The following is a 20,797-nucleotide window of genomic DNA, read 5'->3' on the forward strand; positions in this document are numbered from 1 at the left end:
GTTACATTAATTTATTCTTATGTATATTTATGCTATTAGGTAATTTTCCCATATGCTTTACATTATCATTAACAAAGAAATATTCCTATTTAAATATTTCAGCTGAAAGAAATTTACTTCTATGTACTTGCATTTCAATAATAATATATTAGAGTGACTATACAATGTCAGATACCTCCATTCAACACATCATTGTGTTAAGTAAATTATTTGAAAGAACCACTGAATTCCCAATCCATTAGTATTTCTCCCAACACTGACCTTGTTGGAAATAATTAGCAACTGAATTCATCCAAGTGGCTCCCTCAGATCCTTGACTTTACAAGGAAAAACGAAAAGCACTGTTACCTGCTGCTCTGGTTTATGTTCCTATCACTCGTTTTAACTGAGCTGCCTTCAGCAATTAGCACAAGACAAGGGTGGAAAGAAAATGAAGCATACACTTTCTGTAGATGGTTTGAAGAAGCCCAGCACAGGGCGGGGCCTTAGGAGTAAGGACCCCATTCAAGCCTTTTAAGGAGAATATTCTTACATCATTTTCTAGTTCAATATTATTGTCCTTATGGGTAGGGACTTTTTTTTTTTTTTTTTAAGGCAATCCACACTGATGGGCTGATTTCTTTCTCTTGTCAATTTGAACCATTCACAATGTATTTTTTTTATTATTAAATCATAGCTGTGTACATTAATGCAATCATGGGGCACCATACACTGGTTTTAAAGACCGTTTGACACATTTTCATCACACTGGTTAGCATAGCCTTCCTGGCATTTTCTTAGTTATTGTGTTAAGACATTTATATTCTACATTTACTAAGTTTCACATGTACCCTTGTAAGATGCACCGCAGGTGTGATCCCACCAACAACTGGTTCAAGTACATTAAACCTGCTTCTGATAAGAACACCATCTGATGTCATGATATATATCCTATATATAGTATATATCCTATATCCTATATATAGTATATATCCTATACATAGTATATATTTAAAATCAGAGTATTTACCTAAGACTGTATCAAGAGGTATTAAAAACAGGAAAATAATGCTTTGCCACTTCTTTGAGATGACTAATGTAGTATTTAAATGGTAGAATGTAATATTTGAAAAATGTTATCACTCCTTGGGTCTGTTAATCAAGTTAGCTACTTTCATATTCATATTTTTATAAGTACTTCTTTTATTTGACTTACAACCTCAGAATAATTCTCCTGTATCTTAAAAATGTATAACCTGAAAAGGACATTCATAACAGTGGTTGGTTGTTTTAATTAGAATTTTTTATCAGCAATAAATGTACATTTCTACTTTTCATCTCTGTTTCATTCAGGAAAGCGAAAATACACAGCTTCTCACAACTTTAGATCACCAGATGATATGTCATCAGTAGGGAAACATATTTTGTAGAAACAAGTAAGTAATTTAAAAAAAAAATTGGTAATAAAGAAAAATTTTAAAATATTGGTACCACACAAGCTTCACGTTTCCAACGTAGTTCTAGCCTACAAGTTAAAACTTTGCAATTGATAATACTTTGTTTTTAATTTTAAAACTTCAGAAGTTTTACCTTATTTATCTTACTGTAGGATTTTTTTCTGTTCCATCTCTAGTTTCATAATGTCAGTCCAATTTTATGACTTAATTGTCCTTCTGAATTTAGATACCTTAGTTTGTTATTCCGTAATCATATTAGTTTTCTATTACTGCAGTCACAAATAACCACAAACTCAATGGCTCAAAACAACACACATCAATCGTCTCCACAATTCTGGAGACCAGAAGTATGACTGGGCTTAGGTGTTTTCCTTTATCTGGTTACATAAAATTAAGACAGCAGCCATCCCGGGCTCTTGTTTAGAGGCTCTAGGGAAGAATTTGCTTGTGGGCTCATTTAGACTTTGACAGAATTCAGCTGCATGTAGGTGAAGGGCTGGTGTCTCCTCCTCCTTTTGAACTACCAGTAGGGGGCATCTCTTTGCTCTAGAGGGCCATCTCCTGGCTCTACATGCTTGAAATAACATTGACTTTTTCTCCTCTTGGAATCTTTCTGATGTCCTCTCTGTCACAGAGCTTTGGTTTCCAGCCAGAAAAGATTCTCTGCTTTTTAGAGTATTGGACCAGCTTGGGCCCACCTAGATAATCTAGAATTATCTTATTTTATAGTCAGTAACCTCAATTATGTGTGCAAAGTCTCTTTTTCCATTTTAATATAACATAATCATGTTCTGAGGCAGAGCATGGGCATCTGTGACAGTTAATTTTATGTGCTAACTTGACTGGGTTAGGAGATGCACAAATAAGTAGTGAAACATTATTTTTGGATGTGTCTGTGAGGATGATTCTGGAAGAGATTATCATTTAAAGCTGCAGACTGAGTAAAGAAGATTAGCCCTCACCAAAGTGGGCAGACACTGTCCAAGAAGGCAGAGGAATGGTGAATTCTGTCTCTCTCTCTTTTTCTGGGATGTCTCTCCTCTCCAGCTGCTGGCTATTAGAGCTCCTGGTTCTCCGGCTCTTGGACTCCAGGACTTACACCAAGAGCACCCCAGTCCTCAAGCCTTCAATCTCAGACTGGGACTTACATCCCCAGCTCCACTGGTTCTCAGGTCTTCAGACTCTGACTGAATTATTAATAACACCATCCTCTTTCCTATTTCTCCACCTTGCAGGCAGAATATTGTAGGATTCCTTGGCCTCCTACAATAATAAAATATGATAATACAATGGTGCAATTATCATGTGAGCCAATTCCCATAATACATCTCTTAATTTATCCCATCAGCTCTGTTTTCCTGAAGAACCCTGACTGATACAGCATTTTGAGGGATCATGAATCTGCCACAGCAACACACTATTTATCTTTTCCCACAATTTATCATCCTTGAAATGGGATGAATCTTAAAGTCAATGGTTTTTAATATTCAAATTCCCTCTTGTTCTATATAATTTAATGATACATATTATCATGATACATAATTTAGGAAATATAATAATTCACTTTATGCCACTCTAATGTCATGTAAACACAGTAAGAGCTATGAAAAAGAGTCATGAGGCGGGGCACCATGGCTCATACCTGTAATCCTAGCCTGCTGGGAAGAAGAGGCAGGTGGATTCAGGAGCTCAGGAGTTCAAAAACAGTCTGAGCAAGAGCAAGACCCCATCTATACTAAACAAACAAACAAACAAAAAAACCCTATAGTTTCAGAGGATCACTTGAGCCCAGGAGTTTGAGGTTGCTGTGAGCTATGATACTACAGCACTCCAGCCTGGAGAGAGGGGGGAGAAAGAAAAAAAAGAGCCATGAATAAAAGACAAATGTCCTGGTAAGAAAGTAGCTGACAAGAGCAAATAATTCCTAAATAAACCTAAAGAGAAATACATGTGCAAAAATTCTAACTTTATAGGAATAAAATAACCATCAGAAGAAACTTCAATTTTTTTAATCTATCACGGTGGCAAAATTTTGCATAGATGATACACATCCTTCAGCAGAGTAGAAGGAAAGACAGTTGGAGATAGAAATAATTTGGGAGGCCACTTTTGCTATGTATTTCATAAGACTTAAAAGTCTTTGATTACCGATTCTCTTGATAGTTTGTTGCAATCCTGTTTATAACAATGAACAACTGGAAACAAACTTTCTATTGCCAAACAATTGAAAATACTAGTGAAATAAAAATGGTACATCCTTATAAAGATACAAGGTCAGTACAAATGATGCTATAAGGGAATCTGTAATGAGAGAAGAAAATATGTATAAAATATGAAATGTGACTAGGAGGATATACGGGGTTAGGTAGAGTAAGTAATTTGGGAAGAAAAATCAAGTATTCATATTCACTCTTCTTGCAAGTGTATGTATTTATTCAACAAATAGTTATTAACACCTACTATGTGTGAGGTCTAGTTTTGTTTGAGAGTTATGAAAGTAAGTTGTAAGTAGGGCAATATATCTTAATGTTAGACACTGAAAATAAAAATAATAGTTAAACAAAAATCAGGTGCTGAAAGTACAGCATGGAGAATTAAAGTAGGTCTATGTGGCAGAAAGTGATTAACAGGCTATCCATTTTAATGTTCAGGGAAGGCTTCATTTAAGCTAATAACTCCATTATTAAAAAGTTAACAATATGAAACCTGTTAAACAAAAATCCCCAGTAGAAATTATTCCAGATTTTAAGAAGTTGTTTATCTAGCAGAGGGGACACTGCAGAACCAGGGAGCAGCGTGGGTAAGAGCCTACACTTCTCATCCCTTGAATGTTGAGCTTTTTCCCCCTGAGATTCTTTTTATGTTCATTCTTCAGACTCTTCCAAATATCAGGGCCAACCACTTCTGATCTGCATTCACAGCAGAGATACAGTTTTCCCAACAGCACAATCTGTCTACCGAACAGCCTATTAAATAAACGATCTAAAGAGGCACCTTCATGTGTTCAAACCAAAATTCTATTTTTCTGTTCCCAAATTATGCTCCTTCTCTTTAATTCTTTTATAGTAATCCCCCCTATCATTCACATGGAGTTTTTGTTTAATCAAATTCATGGTCTCCGTTCTTCCCTTGTCTGGAGTAGCATTGTACGTGCACAGCTTTGACACGGCTCATAGGGAGTATACAACTTCCCCTAGACCTCATTGTTCACCAACATGACTTGTTGCGGCCAATGAAATGATGGCGTGTATGACACAATCAAAGGCCTGAAAGGCCATTGGATCGTATCCTCATGCACCTGTCGTTACATGATGAGAAGCAGATAATTTAGGCAGATGTTAGCTAAAGAAGGCTGAGAGACAGGGGAAGCAGACTTGCATATTTCTAAAATCTTCCATGTAAGCATTCTAATGTGTGAATAACACATGTATTGAATGTTAAAGACTACACACAGTTGTGATCGAGGCATTGCTGATATACAACCTTTGACTGCTTTGTGATGCTCTGCAGTCCACAGCATGTAGCACCGGTGAGTCAGGGAGAAATCTAGTTCCCCCACAGAAATGGCTTATGCTTCATATCAAATATCCTGAAAAGAGACTAGTCTGCTATTTTTCTCAAGAGGATAATAACAAGGTAAAACTTTGACATTTCAGATGCAAAATTGCATTTAGAAAATGGGACTCCTAACCAGGCTAATCCAATCTTGACATTATCTGAAGAATGAGTGTTTTAGACTGAACTGTTTAAGAAAAATATTTCCACTGGGTCTATTTATTGTACCTCATCGACTTTATGTCTTAGAAAGTCATTTAGACTCTAAATATCCAGAGGTTGATTCTCTTTGCTAAAGAAAATATATATGTCATATCACAGTTCACCTTTCATAATGATGTATTCGCTTATAATTGCAAGATTGAGCTAAAGCCTTAGATGGATACTGAAACTAAAATATTAATATCTTGTTCCCAAGAACATGCAGAAATAAAACAAAATTTAAGCTGTGATTTTAAATATGGTATTTCAGTATTCTTTAAAACACAATATATTCTGAATTCCATTTTGAAAAACAAATGAAATGTCATAAATCAGCTCTAATTTGGCTCCTGAAAAAAATGACCTTAACTAGGAAATCAGTATTCCTATTTAGCCAGTTCAAAAGCTAATTTTTTAGTAAGGCATTATAATGGACACTTACAGTTTACTGATGCTAATTAGAGTCAGATAGATGAACCTAAAATCCTGGTTGCACTACAATAAATAATCTCAGTCAAGGTATTAAACCGTGTAGGTCTTAGAGGAGTTTCTTTGATCATTAAAAGAAGAAAATTGTTCTTAATTCACCTTGGGCATCTCTTTTATGGGGGAATGACCGTGACTTCAGCAGTGGGGGCCTGTGGCAATTATTTCCTGTTTTCTTATCCATAATTTATAAGTATAGTTCTCTGCCTTCTCCACAGAAAACTCACATTGAGAGTTTTATACATGTTTCAGAAGAAAGATGAACTTACATTTGATTTTTTTAAATGAACGATTTTTTTTTCTTTTTACATTTTTAAATAAACTTGCATTTTTAAATGAACTGTTCTCAGCCTTGTCTTCCTGACGGTTCACGTAGTCTGTGCCCCCTCCCCTGTGTGCAGTGAGAGGTTTGGGCTAACTGGTCAGCATGTTCCTCTCCCTCACAAACCACAGTGAAGATTAGCTGGCCTGGGGTCAGATGTCTCCACCCCTGGACTCTGGTGGGACCAACTGGGGCTTCATCCACGCTCCAGAACTGTCCCCAGGATCGTGTTGTGGCTGGAGTCCAGCGGAGGCTGTATCCTGATTCAGCTCTGTCACTTATCCTCCTCGATCTTCTTCTTTTTCAAGAAATCCATTCATTCAAATTGCTGTCTCTGGCTCTGCTAAAGGCATACCTTTCAAAACTAAGGAAAAAATGAGGTTGTAGGAACTGTTTCATTGGAAAATATAGCCAAATATGGCTTTGAATTATAACTTTGCAGTATGGTAGGATATAATCTTGGGTAGATATTTTAATCTCTGAGCCCTAGTTATTTATCTTAAAGGTTGTAAAATATAGCTTACTGGGTTGTTGTGAGGCTGAATGAGATTGTGGGTGTGTGTGTACATGGCCACCCTATATATACATTATGTGAACATATTTTTTGTGTGTGTTCAGGGCATGTATTCATACATATATGTATGCATGTACAATATGTACGTCTGTACATGCTATCCACACGTGTGTGCACATGTACATATAGTATACACACATACATAACAGTATAAAACATTCAACATTGCTATTGCCAGTATGAGACTCAACAAACGTACCTTCTTTCTTCTTGTGACTAAAGCTTTCTATCCCCTCTGCCCTGAGCTAGGCTGTGTTCCAATTTACATTGACATTTATCCTTTTTTGTGCTTATCTTTTTGGAATTCCTTTCTGGATACCCCTTGCCGCCTAGAAGGCCAGGAAGCCTGCAGTAGGAACTGATTATGGGCGAATGTCCAGTTTCACATTTGTCTATGATCAATGAGCAGGCAATGTTGAGTGGTAACAGTTGAGGGCACTGGAAAAGGAGGTAATATCTGGCCATGTAACATAAAGTCAATGGTTATAAAACACACAGCAATGACCTTGGGATTACTGAAAGAGTGGAATCAAAATTGTTCCTAACACAAATAAATGATAGATGGCAAATGCCTGAGGTGACGTATGCCTCAATTACCCTGAATTGATTAATTCACATCATATTCCTGTATCAAACATCACAACACCTATGTAGCCTGTAAATACAGGGTGGCCATGAAGTTCATGTGCAATTTAAAATAGTGTGCAACTTTATGGCCACCCTGTATATACAACTATTATGCATCCATACTAATTAAAAATTAAAATTTTACAAAAAGAAACTTTAGGTCTAGAAAACAACAGGGGGAATTCATATGAAAGCCTAGAAGATGAACTTTTACTCTTTACTGGGTTTTACTTGCTCTGGGAGGCAAAGAACTTACACATGGACCTCTTTCCAAAGGTTCAGAGACATTAGGGAAACAATCCTCTAGTAGCAGGAGATAAAGAAAGTAATGGCTTTGGGGAAGACTTCATGAGCAATCAGGGAGATGAAAACCTGTGAAACCAGAGAATACAGGGGAACTATACAAAATCGTGATGTAGTCACATGCTGTTGAAAATAAAACAATGGCAGAACTCTTTGTAGTCAGCGCTGTCAATTCTAGTGGAAGGACCATGCTAGCACCAGCCATGTTCTCAGTTTGAACTCATCATCAGTAATTTCTCTGAAGAACCACAGAAGAATAAGGAGTTAATTAGAAATGTCAGCAATTTCCTCAATTATTGAATCCTATTTTGTTTCAGGAGGAGTTCTAAAAGCCATAGTAATATCTTCTAGTGGATATTGTTTTAATTTTTATATTTTTTTTCTAAAAATTTTAGTAGATAAGGAAAGACTATATCAAGGAAACTCAGGGGTCAAGTTGTCTGCCTCTGTATTCACACTCATCTTTTGAGAACGGGCCGTGTGAGCTTTGTGAGACATAGGCAAACCACAGTTGCAAACTTTAATAAATGTAACTTGGAATGTGGTGCTAGAAAGAAAAAAATAATAATTTATAAAAGAGCCCAGGTGTGGTGGCTCACACCTGTAATCCGAGCACTCTGTGAGGCTGAGAGGGGAGGACTGCTTGAGCTCAAGAGTTGTACATCAGCCTAAGCAAGAGTGAGACCCCATCTCTACTAGAGATACAAAAATTGGCCAGGCATTGTGGTGGCTGCCTATAGTTCCACCCACTGAGGAGGCTGAGCAGGAGGATAGCTTGAATTCAGGAGTTTGAGGTTGTAGTGAGCTAGGCTGATGCCACAGCAATCTAGCCTGGGGCAACCAAGTGAGAGTCTGTCTCAAAAAAATATTCAAAAGGAAATTTTCTTACATAACTTGGGTACTGTGCAAAGATATTTATATTCATTATTTTGCAAAAGCTCAAATACATTTGTTTGGACTTGTCACCAATATTAGATGAAGAAACTGTGACTTAGAAAGTTTTGAATAACTTTCCTAATATTATAAAATTAATAAATGACTATGTTTCAAATTTACATCAGTCTAATTCTAAATCCCAGGGCATTGGTAAATCAAAGTGATGATTTGAGGATTCTTCCAAGGACCTTGTAATATTTGCCTTCTTCCACAAAGTCAGATGAATTGAGGTTTGTCCAATCATACTTGTATTAAATATAAATAAAAATAAGGTAATAGACTTTGTTATTATATATTTGTAATATATAATCTAAGTCAAAACCATGAGCTTGTTTGGAAAAGGTCTTTCAAAACAGCTCCACTAGCTTTCTCCCTAATTGCCTGTAATATCACCTCTAAATTCTACACATTCAACATTTTGGGTGCCACCCTTCAACATGCTTTTTATCCAAACACACTTGGGATAAACAAAAGAACTTCTGCCCACACTGGAGAACTTGAACACTTATTAGCATCCTGTGCTGACTCACTTTCATCATCTGAGAAGGGCATTTTCCTTCTTCAGTTTTATGTCTGCTCTGGGTTGGTCGTCTTGCCTGACCCTTGGATTATTTCATTATACAACAATGTCAACTCTAGTGTTCCTACATGTCACGGATTGAAATTCTTGATCTTTCAGAAAGGACTAGCAAATTTGCAAAGTAGGTCAATTTTTTATTTTTTTATTTTTTGTAGAGACAGAGTTTCACTTTATGGCCCTTGGTAGAGTGCCGTGGCATCACACAGCTCACAGCAACCTCCAATTCCTGGGCTTAAGTGATTCTCCTGCCTCAGCCTCCCGAGCAGCTGGGACTACAGGCGCCCGCCACAACGCCCGGCTATTTTTTGGTTGCAGTTTGGCCGGGGCTGGGTTTGAACCCGCCACCCTTGGTATATGGGGCCGGCGCCCTGCTCACTGAGCCACAGGCGCTGCCCCCAAAGTAGGTCCATTTTAGAAGCAGTCTGAAATAATTGTTTAAAAATTTCAAGTTACAAATCAGATCAAAAGAAAGTTCTTCATCTCCATTGCACCCTATAGGATGTTATGGCAGCTCATGAGTATTTAAAATCATGCTTCACAAAAAATCACCTGCTGTAAAGGGCCAGCAAAGCTGAATGAACCAAGTGGAACGTGCGAAGGAACAAAAAGTAGAGGGTTCTAACCCTGTCTAAGGGAGACAGACGTTGTTACTCTATATTATCTAATTATTGCTCTGAAAAATTCGGGACTAGCATTTTCAGATTTAATTTTTCAAGAGAAATAAGAAATTCTGATTTTCCTATGTACTTTTCATAATTTGGAAACATTGTCCACTAATTTTAAGAAGTTTACAATACAGTGTGGGCCAAAGAAAACACATCTCTTAGCCAATTTGGCCTATATTCTGTTCACTTTCTTTTTTACTAATTCAATATATTCAATGGTGGGCCCCAAGATCATCTCTGCTAATGACCTGTCAAGCTGTAGCTGTCCCAGCTTAGTCTGTTATGTGACTATGATTTATGTAGAATTGGGGCATGAAATGTTTCCCACCTGAGCTTGCTAAGCATCATCATTTCTCCTGCAATATTGAGAGGTAACAAAACCTGATAAATTACCCAATATGATTTTGGAGAGGTAATAATATCATGTGGACCACTACATCATTTAATTCACGTAGGGAAGTGCATTTGAGTTCTGTGTGATAACCTATTAACGATAGGGAAGAAAGTTGGAAAGTAATTAGGATAAAGAGATAAAGATTAAAAAAGAAAGACATTAGGAGAAAATGGTAGGATAGGAAAGAATGCAAGAAAATGAGATGAGTAAATAATGAGAGATTGAAGGTGGCTAAAATAATTGGAAATGAACACTTTTTGTGATGTGGTCCATCGGAGAAAGTCTTGGCTGTAGTTAAGACCCAATTATTGGCTCCATTTATCAGTCCTGTGATTTTAACCCTCCTAAACCTCAGTTTCCTCATCAGTAAGATGGGATAAAAGTATCTACGTTGTATTGTTATTTTAAGAAATATCTCAATTAAATATCTGCAAAGTGATTAGAATAATGACGAACATAAGCAAGAAACAAATCTTAATTATCTTGTTACATTATTTTTAAGTTAGCTTTAATTTTCATTATAAATTCTTTTTACATTGGTGTACTTTTGATCATGCTATTATTTTCAAATTTTATTTTTCCAATACAGCTCCCTTCCCAAGGCTTTCTGAAGACTTCTGAAGTCAACAAAGGGATAATTGTGTATGTGTATGTGCAAATATGCAGGTTTCTCAATCGTATCTCTTCTGAATTAGGTTTGTCATAGCTTGGCTTCCTCTGCTTGGAGCCACAGCCTGTCTGCAGAATTAACTTACATACATATTATTGCCCATGCATTTAAAAACTTCTTTTAGGCAGTGATTGGTTTGGTTTAGTTTGGGTTTAGGATTTTAAAGACCCTCAAACTATCTGAAGTTGACATGTCACATTATGGCATTTTGTTTTATCTTTTCATACTTTTTTTTTACTTAAATTCTTTGCCTCTTCCTAATTAAAAGTATGATTTTGCACCTGGTTCATATCAGGAACCGAAGGACTGTAAGATCAAGTCTGTTTTGCGCCACTTCCTCTTTCCGTCTGCTACTCACTGCGTAGCATCTGCACAAGTGCTCAGTTCTCAACTTGTACGTAGCACTTCAGTGGTTACGTACAAGTCTGGCTTGTGGGAACTATCCTATCTCTGATGTTTACTGATTTTAGCTAAGTTTAGATCACTGCTGGATGACCCTTTAAGTGACATTTGTAAAAATAATAAAATATTTGTCATAAACTGTTTAAGAAGATTGTGTGGATTTGTCTTCTGAATGCATTCAATTTCTCCAACAATGTCTCTTTAGGTAAGCTATGGACTCTTACCAGAAAAAAACCTGTTCTTAGCTAATTCCTGTCAAAACAATTTCCCAGCGCTATCACGTCTTTTTTGGCAAACACTCATTTTATTATCCTTTCCTATCTTAATATGTCAGAATATTGTTTTATTTTTCTAAATAATAATGAAGGTTTTTCTTGCAACTGAAGTGACAAGTTCCTTTTACCTCATCTCATCCTCACTACGCGGCTAAAAGAACTCATTTCCGACAACCCCACACCGACAGCCAGTGGTTTGTATTTCACAAACAAAGCATTATCCCTCGAAGTTCATCTCCTACATTATGATCTATTGGCTCGCTTTTCCTTTTAGCTCTTGCCTAGTGATTTCATTAAGCTGACGGCTCCTTGGTCCATCTTCTAAAATTGTCAGCTTAAGTTAGAAATATGTGTCATGACAGTTTTTCCAGAGTATTAAGAAAAGCAGAAATTCAGTGACATGAGAGCTTGAAGAAAAGGAAGTTGACAAAGACTGACAAGAGTTAGATTTGTTCTTGGCAGTGCCAGAGATGAGAACATTTTATTATTATCATTTTTTACCTATTTTCATGCCTGGAAGTAGAGAGTATTTTGGAGGTAATTATAATTTCATACATTTAACACTTGTATTTGGTCACTTTCTTACAAGTCATTTATATAAGTAAACTCACAACAAAGCCTATTTAATTAACCAACGACAAAATGTTAAAGGGAAAATTATTTTACTGCTACGTACTTTCCCATATGCCAGCTTCCAAGTGTTCACTTTCAATCCTCTCTGCATTCCCACACACATGCACACGTGTCACCTTACATACACACACACACACACACACACACACACACATATGGGTCCATCCTTGCTATCTGTAGATTTTACTTTTGTGCTTTGGCCTCCTTACTAAAATTTATTCATAACCCCCAATCATCAATGTTTGTGGTACTTTCACGTCATTAATGGACATACATATGAATGGGGGTGGTAGGAGGGATTTGAGTTGGCCCACGCACACAGTCCCCCAGTCAAAGTTAAAGTGTTGTACCACTTTCATGTTTCACATCTTATATATAATAAGTACCCTTTTTACAGTCTATTAAGTGACATTTGTTTTCTATATTTTTGTGCTTTGGGGGCGTTATTTCTCTGCATAAATTGACCTCCAAATAACAGCATTGCTGAGAGGCTGTCAGGTGTTTTCTAGGCATAAGAAAGGTATGCTGTGCCTAATGAAGAAATTACGTGTGCCTATGTTTTATGAATTTTGTGTGATTACCAAAATCCCTCAAGGATAAATAGGTTATCCAAATTTACCTACATTTATTTAAAAATTGGAAGGTTTTTTAATAACTTTCTGTTATAGACTGTCCCCCTCCCAAATTTTATTTGTCAAAGCCTATGTCTCCCATGTGATGGTATTTGGAGGAGGGAATTGGGAAGGTAATAGGTCGTGAGGGGGGAGCCGTCATGCCTGGGATTAGTACCCATACTGAAGAGATGCCGCACCCTTGGCACCATGCCGCAGCCAGAGAAATGTCCTTTCCCTGCTCTCCATTAGGTGAAGCTATAATACAACAAAAAGATAATCTTCTGTAAGCCAAGAAATGTGACCTTGCCAGACACCAGATCTGTTGATGTCTTGACTTTGGACTTTCCAAAATCCAAACATGTGGGAAACAAATGTTCGTTGTTTGGACCCCCCACATGCCATATAATAACTTACATTAACCAAGACATCTTCCAAGAAAGAGAGGAATATAATGGTTGGATTTTCTATTTATTTTGTTGAGGGTTTTATGTCTACATTCATGAGAGACAATGGTCTGTAGTTTTTCTTTATTGTAATCTCTTCATCTGATTTTTGTGTTAGGGTAATTCTGACCTCCAAATAAATTAGGATGTTTTTTCTTTGCTTCTGTTTTCTGGAAGAGATTGTAGATGTGAATGAGATCATGTGGTATTTGTGTTTGAGTGTCCAGCTGACTTCCCTTAACATAATATTCTCCAGTTCATCCACACTGTCACAAGTGATACAATTTCTTTCTTTTTCGTAACTGCAATCCATTCCATCAACAGAGAAAAAAAGAAACATCTTATGATCATATCAAGAGATGCCAAAAAAGCTTTTGAGAAAACCTAACACGTACTCATGATTAAAAAAAAAATCCCAACAAGCTAGGATTACAGGGGAACATCTTTAAGTTGATAAGGAACATCTACCAAAAAAAAAAAAATGTATTTAACAAAAGAAGGAAAAAAACCTCTTTGGTTACATACTTAACAGTGAAAAACTAAATGCTTTCCCCTTAAGATAGGCAAGGATGTCTCCTCTTACTACTCCTATGCAGCATCATACAGGATGTCCTAAGATAAGGAAATAAAAGTATACCCCACACCATGGGATACTATTCAGTAATAAAAATGAATCAAGCATCAAGCCAGAAATTGACATGAAGGAAGCTTAAATGTACATTGTTAATCAAAAAGTCAGTTTGAAAGGGTACGTACTCTATGATTCTAAACATATGATGCCCTGGAAAAGACGTAAAGATACAGTAAAACTTTGAATGCTGGGAGTTTAGGGAAGTGGGGCACAGGTGCATATGTAGAGCACAGTGTCTTTTAGGGGAATAAAAATATTCTGTATGACACTATAATGGTGGATGCATAGCTTTGTGAATTCACCAAAAGTCATGAAATTGCACAATACGAAGAGAGAATCCTTATTCAAACTGTGGACTTTAGTTAATAATAATGTGTCAATACTGATTTATCGATTGCAGCAAAAGAGAAACACTAATTCATGATGTTAATAATACACAAATAGGAAAACTGAGCAGCAAGAGGTGCTATGTAAGGACTTTCTCTACTGTTCGCTCAATTTGCTGTAAACTTAAAACTACTCTAAAAATAGTCTATCAGTTTTTTAAAATCTAGTATTAGATAATAAAAAAGATAAGTCTATCCTTTACCTTCTGGTGTCAATGAAAACTAGCATTGAAAATGATCTTCATTAGTCACTGTAAATTTATTGGGATGACTTGTGAATTTGTATAAAATAATTAATTGGAATGAGAATTGACTACACAGGCACTTGGGTAGCTAGGAGATGTTTTAAGTCATGGAGAGGAAGTGAGGGGCCAATGATTCCAGCAGAGAGAACAGTACCTATGGACTCATGAAGATGTAATAACCGTGTGTAGGGGAATGAGGCTGAAGACAGCAGCATACAATAGGGTTAAAATGTTAGAGTGAGTTAGTTAAAGATGATGAAGAACTTTTGTTATCAGGGGAGGTGTTTACCTATTGGCATAGTAGTTATATGAACAAAGTAATGTTTTAGGGATTAAATAATATCTATGGGAATGTACTTAGTCTGGAATATTGCAGCTACTTTACAAATGTTAAATATCCTTGTGGGTAATTATTTTCATGGCTAATTTAACTCTCAAGAAATATTAAGTTAAAAATTTGTAATCACGAATTTTAAGGGTCAAAATACAATTAGTACAAAGTGCAACTATTTACAATAGTAAAACTATTATATTTAAAGCCATCTTTTCCCTCTTTTAGTAACAATACTTCAATCAGTGCACCTGTCATATTTTTATCCGGATCGCAAACTTCTAGATTGCAGATTATTGTAGTTTATCACATATAAAAACTACAGTTAGTGCTTATTAATTAAATATTTTTTCTGTATTAAATGAATCATTTGGGTGCAATTGATGAGATTTGATTAGAATTCAAACTGATTAACTAAAATGCTAACTTGGATGACCTGTGTTGCTCTTTACTTTTCAGCCACATGACTAATATTTTTCTCTAACAAATAGCATGATGATTCTTTAAAAGTGTTTGTTACTTGAAAAAAAAATTAGGAGGTATATGTGCAAGATTTCTTGTATTAGCTAACATGTCCTCGGTTGGAACTTTATTTAATACATTTTAATTTCCCCCACCCTGTGTGGCATTACTTGCATATTTAATGAATGTTAATAGTGAGTTACCCAACATTTTAGTCCAAGAGGTTTATGGTGATTCAGACCCCAGAGACGAGAAAAGGGGGAGGCCTTATAATGAGGAAAGGGCTCTATGGTTCATGATCAGGGAAATGTCATTAGAAAAGTTTCTGTGGGGATCTGATTTTTAATTAACTTATTCACAGTTAAATCAAGAAGAATAAGAATTCCTATGTTCAAGCAGACTTTTGAGACTGTTACATCTGGCTTTCATTTCTGGGAGATTTCACTGGTTAGCTTAAAATGTGAATTGACTACTTTCAATGTGTAAAATTCAATACTAAAACCTTGAACTTCTGAATATTTTCAAATTATTCCAGATAAATTTCAGCATGATTTTTAAAAGCATATTAAAATATATTTCATAAGGCAAAACTAATCATTTTCCTATACCCTCTACTATTATTATGAAATTTAATGACTTAGATTTCATTTATTAGAAATGTACTATTTAAACTCTAAAATCCACTGAAAGTATATTGCTTAAAATAATCATAGTTAACATTTAGCAAAGATATTTGTTTACACAAGCTACAAATATTAGGTTAAAAAATAGCTTATATTTTCATAACTTCACTAAACTCTTGACCACGTTGTCAAGGTAATCTGCCTTTCTGATTCTCTCTTTGTCACAAGCGTCATCATTGCTTTAGTGGTGGGCCCATCCTTACATCCATGATTCAGCCTATATTGTACAAATCAAAGGGGAAAAGAACTTCAAGTAATCTGCATGAGTCAAAACAATGAAATATTTTTGGTTTGGTTCCCCAGTTCCAGATGCCAGAAAAGTTGAGGAAGCAAAAAAACACTGTAGAGTTATAATTTCATTCTATAACATTATTAAAGAAAACTAATTTTCAGCTTGTCATTATTTCCCATCACCATAAGTGGCTGGCTTTACATGTGCCCTGGGAGATTTGAAAGGGCTTGCAAGTTAACTGAAGAACATATTCTCATAAAAATAAAAAGTGTCATAAAATAAAGGGAGAAAAAATTCTGGAAAATTATTACTTGATTTGAGCATTACATTTCATTGATACAGTGCTGGATTTTATTGTACTGGTAAATGATGGAAGTTGAAAAGCAAAGTTCTGACATGTCATTCTAGTTGCTATAACTCAGAGAAAAAAAGAGGCTCTTTCACATTCTCCCCAAAATGTATCAATGGGTACGTTATTAAAATTTTTATTTGTGCTCATTTCCCTCCCCAACAGGTTTGAAAGTCTTATTTATTAAATGGCTTAAACATAGTGAGCCTTCCTTTAAAAGAGATAAACAGAACGAGTGAATCAGATTTCAGGATATGTTCGTAGTTGAATAGCCAGGAAAGTGTACAGGTGGCTTTGTCTGGAGTTATCATAGAGATGTGGAGCTGGCGTGGGGTATCCCTGAAGTAGTTTTCAGAATGATTTGAGCAAATGTAGAGACTTGGTGAGGAAGTTGTTTCTTCAAGTCTTTTTTTTGTGTCACTACAATGTGGTACAATCCACAGTCTATGGCAGGACAGTTCTCCAACTTCAGCAAGCAGAATCACTTGAAGGGCTCGTGGTAAGGCAGATGTCCAGATCAGAATCTCAGAGGTTTTGATTTACTCTGTTGAGAAAGGGGCATAAGAATTTGTGTTTCTAGCACACACCGGGAAGATGCTGGTGCCGCTGATCTTGGGACCACAGGTGAGGGGCACTAACTGCTCTGGAGAGAGTTACATCTGTGGCACAGCCACAGAACAACTAAATAATTTGGAAGCCAATAGAATTGCCCTTTTTGGCAATATCTTTCTGAGAATTTCTTGAATTTTAAGGCATCTTTCTGGTTTCTATTTGTATGCCCTTGCAGGACAAATCCACATAACATGGTTGCTAAATTCCAGTTCCTTTTTATCATGTCCTGTTTTTCTCCTGGGTTGACAAGTCCTTGAAATTGTTGAGAAATGTTCAATGATTCAGTTCAGTGCTCTTGGCCCCAACAGAAATATGACTGGAAATTACAGTTTTCTTTTTTAAAAAAGAGAGACATAAAGGTAATATTTTTCTAATCAAATTTTAGGTAATTATACTTGCATTCCTCAAATTAGTATTTGAAATCTATGCAGGAATTTTATTTCAACGGAAAATCTCATCTTGGTTTCTGTGCATGCTTTATATTCAATTTTTCTGAAACTTGAGAATTGTACTAGATTATGCTAACATTACTGAAAAGAAAAACTTGCCTTCTCCAAAAACATGACAAAATGGAATGAAAACACTAGTAATTCCCCTAATACTCATTCAACACCCTTTGTCAATACACTTTCCTCAAAACCACGGACTGTTGGGTGGCGCCTGTGGCTCAAAGGAGTAGGGCGCGGGCCCCATATGCTGGAGGTGGGCGTTCAAACCCAGCCCTGGCCAAAAATTGCAAAAAAAAAAAAAAGCACCGACTGTTGCCTTTTAGTTAGTTTAAGACACACAACGGTGTTACGCATATACATTAAAACTCGTCTGTAAATATGTTTGTTATGTATAAGTGAATTGCCATCCTTTTTCTTTTCAACACTGCATTTACCAAGTAGACACCATACCTTCTCTTTCTCCTTTACCTGCCCTTCTATTATCTTAGTATCTTATTTTTAACCATTTAATTTGCAACAAAAGCTATTCAAGTGTATCTATGATGAATGTGTACATGGGAATGTTGTAATCTGTCTGATCTATTTTTGGAGATAGAAATCCCTGATGGGAAAGATACTGTCTTTTGACGTAACAGGTGCCCCATGACTCCTAGAAGACTTTGGGCATTTCATAACCTTTACATCACCAGCATTGATATCACTGGAAGCTCGTCACAGCTCTGATTCAGTGAGCTGTAGGTCAAAAAGGATCTTTTCTTAAGGTCTCTAGTTGCTGTTTAGCACTAACATTTTCCATTTTAAAATCACATTTGCTCTGTTTGAAGTAATTTTTGTGGGCCTTTCATACCTGTAGTAGTGGTATATATCCAGATGAGTGACAGAGAAGTTAATTGAAGTGAGCTAGCACTTAGCGCAGAAGTGTTGGGTTCTGCGTGGCAGTGTTAACCTGTTTCCACACGGCTAACCTGTCGTGGACAGAAGTAAATCATCATTACAATATAGTCATTCTCTTAATCGTCTAATGGTTACATTACTTATACAGGGACAAATGCCCACAGGGAACTTTGCTGTCTTCAGTAAAGTCATTCCGCAGTCATTAGAGTAAACGAGGGTTACACCGTCCTCATCATCACAGACTTACCTTCTTATACAAATCCTACAAGTTCAGAGTAGAAATGTAAAACATAAAATGAGTTTCACTGACATGAATCTACAGACTCCATCACTGAGAACATCATTTGTCCCTTTGAAAGCGGAAATGTTTTAGAACCTGAAAGATGTGTTGAATTAATTTTCATCTACAGAGTACTTTGTTCAGATGGAATTTTATGTGAAAGAGATAAAAGCACGAGTTGTGAATAAAGTCAGGTTAGGAGGTTGTCTGGTTGCATTGCTTTCAGACCGGCAATTCCAATGGGAGCACCGAAGGAAGCCCAGGGATCTCAAAGCAGCATGAAAACTATTTTATTTGAAAATTAGTGGTCTGCTTTTTTCCTCAAGACATTGAGGACAATATAACTAACATACCATATACAGTATTTTCTTTTTAGTACTTACTAATTAATTACATTGAGATCTAAGATTTATGAAGAAAGGGACTTTGTGTGCTCCATAGTAGGTTCTCAAAAAATGTGTTGAATCCATCAATGAATGCAAATAAATATGTTTACTAATTGGTAAGGTGACAGAACAAAATTAGATTTCTAGGATTAAAACAACAACAAAAAGGCGAGCCACAGTCACTGACCCACAAGAACACACAAAGTAATTGGAGCAATTTAAATGACCATAAAAAACAATTAATAATGGAAAGGCAGTGCCTAATCCATGGTTTCCCACTGATGGACACTGTGTACCAATGTAATTCACAAGAGAGGAAACTGGGTCAAGTCGATCTGGTGAAGATTCATGGGAGAAATGAAGGAAGTAATTGACTTAAATAATTTGCTTAAACTTTCTTGCTCTCACTTTCCTCATATAAAATCATGTTTTTCCAGCTATGTAATCACTGAGATTGATAGGAATTTTAGGCAAAAAGGAGTCTTTTAAGGAATGGTAAAAATCCGAACAACATTGGAGACAATCTTTCTGCAAATTTGCCTTGGGAACTTAAGCAAAGGTTAGGCTGTTATGAACTCTCTGCTACACTACACCATGGCACGGCTGCAGTATGAATTTGAGAGAATTAAACAGAACTCAAAGGAAGTGTAATGAAAGTAGAATTGATTTTAAAAATGATTTTCTGGAAACTCAGAGTGCATAGAAACTTAGAAGTGGTGTGCTGAACAATGTCGTAGATGAAACAGCATAGCTTTTGTAATGTGCAGAAGTACGGCTGTACCTGAGTCATAGATATAGTAACCAAGTACGAGTTACCTTCTGTTTTCTTGAAGTAAATCTTTTTATATAAGAATAATAAAGATACAGAAAGTTAGGCTTAATGGCATTTTATACAGTGAACACATTCACATAAACCACCTCCAGGAATAAGGAAGCGGAATGTTACCACCACTCTAGGGCCATCTGCAGAGCCCAGCTGCCCCGCCCCAGAGCAGCAAGTACTGTATCTGACTTCTAGCACGGAGATGTTTGATTGCTTTAGAACTTTCTGTAAACAGAATCGTACTTGTTGTACTATTTTCCTACTACTTTCATTTAACATTGTGTTTATGAGATTTATGACACTCATAATGTTAATGACTGACATATTTTGATTTAATAATCTTACTATTTGATATCATTTCTTTGTTCTTTTTTCCCCTTCTTGCCGACTTGTTGAGTGACCAAGTATTTTAACAATTATTATTAATCTTCTTTATTATTTTTCGTTGTCTTTTATATTCATTTAGTAATTTTAATTGAATTAAAATGATTGAAATTATTTATCCTAAATATTGAAATATTAGTATAAATGTTGTTTTTTACATTTATATTTCTTATTTTATTTTTTTCCTTTTATTAAGTCATATACACATAGATCATGCCCATCGACCCATGAATGGATTAATAAAGTGTGGTATATGGAATACTATGCAGCCTTAAAAAAGATGGAGACTTTACCTCTTTTATGTTTACATGAATGGAGTTGGAGCATATTTTCCTAAGTAAAGTATCTCAAGCATGGAAGAAAAATGTACTCAGTACTTTTATGAAACCAATTTATATTTACTCACACTTTCTTATGTAAGATAGGATAAATCTTAAACATATCTCAGGATCCCTTTATATTTTTATAAATTATTAGGGGTCCAAAAGATCCTTTGATAATATGACATATAATCCATATACATATATAATATTA

The sequence above is a fragment of the Nycticebus coucang genome, chromosome 17 (assembly GCF_027406575.1).
Source record: "Nycticebus coucang isolate mNycCou1 chromosome 17, mNycCou1.pri, whole genome shotgun sequence".
Taxonomy (NCBI): domain Eukaryota; kingdom Metazoa; phylum Chordata; class Mammalia; order Primates; family Lorisidae; genus Nycticebus; species Nycticebus coucang.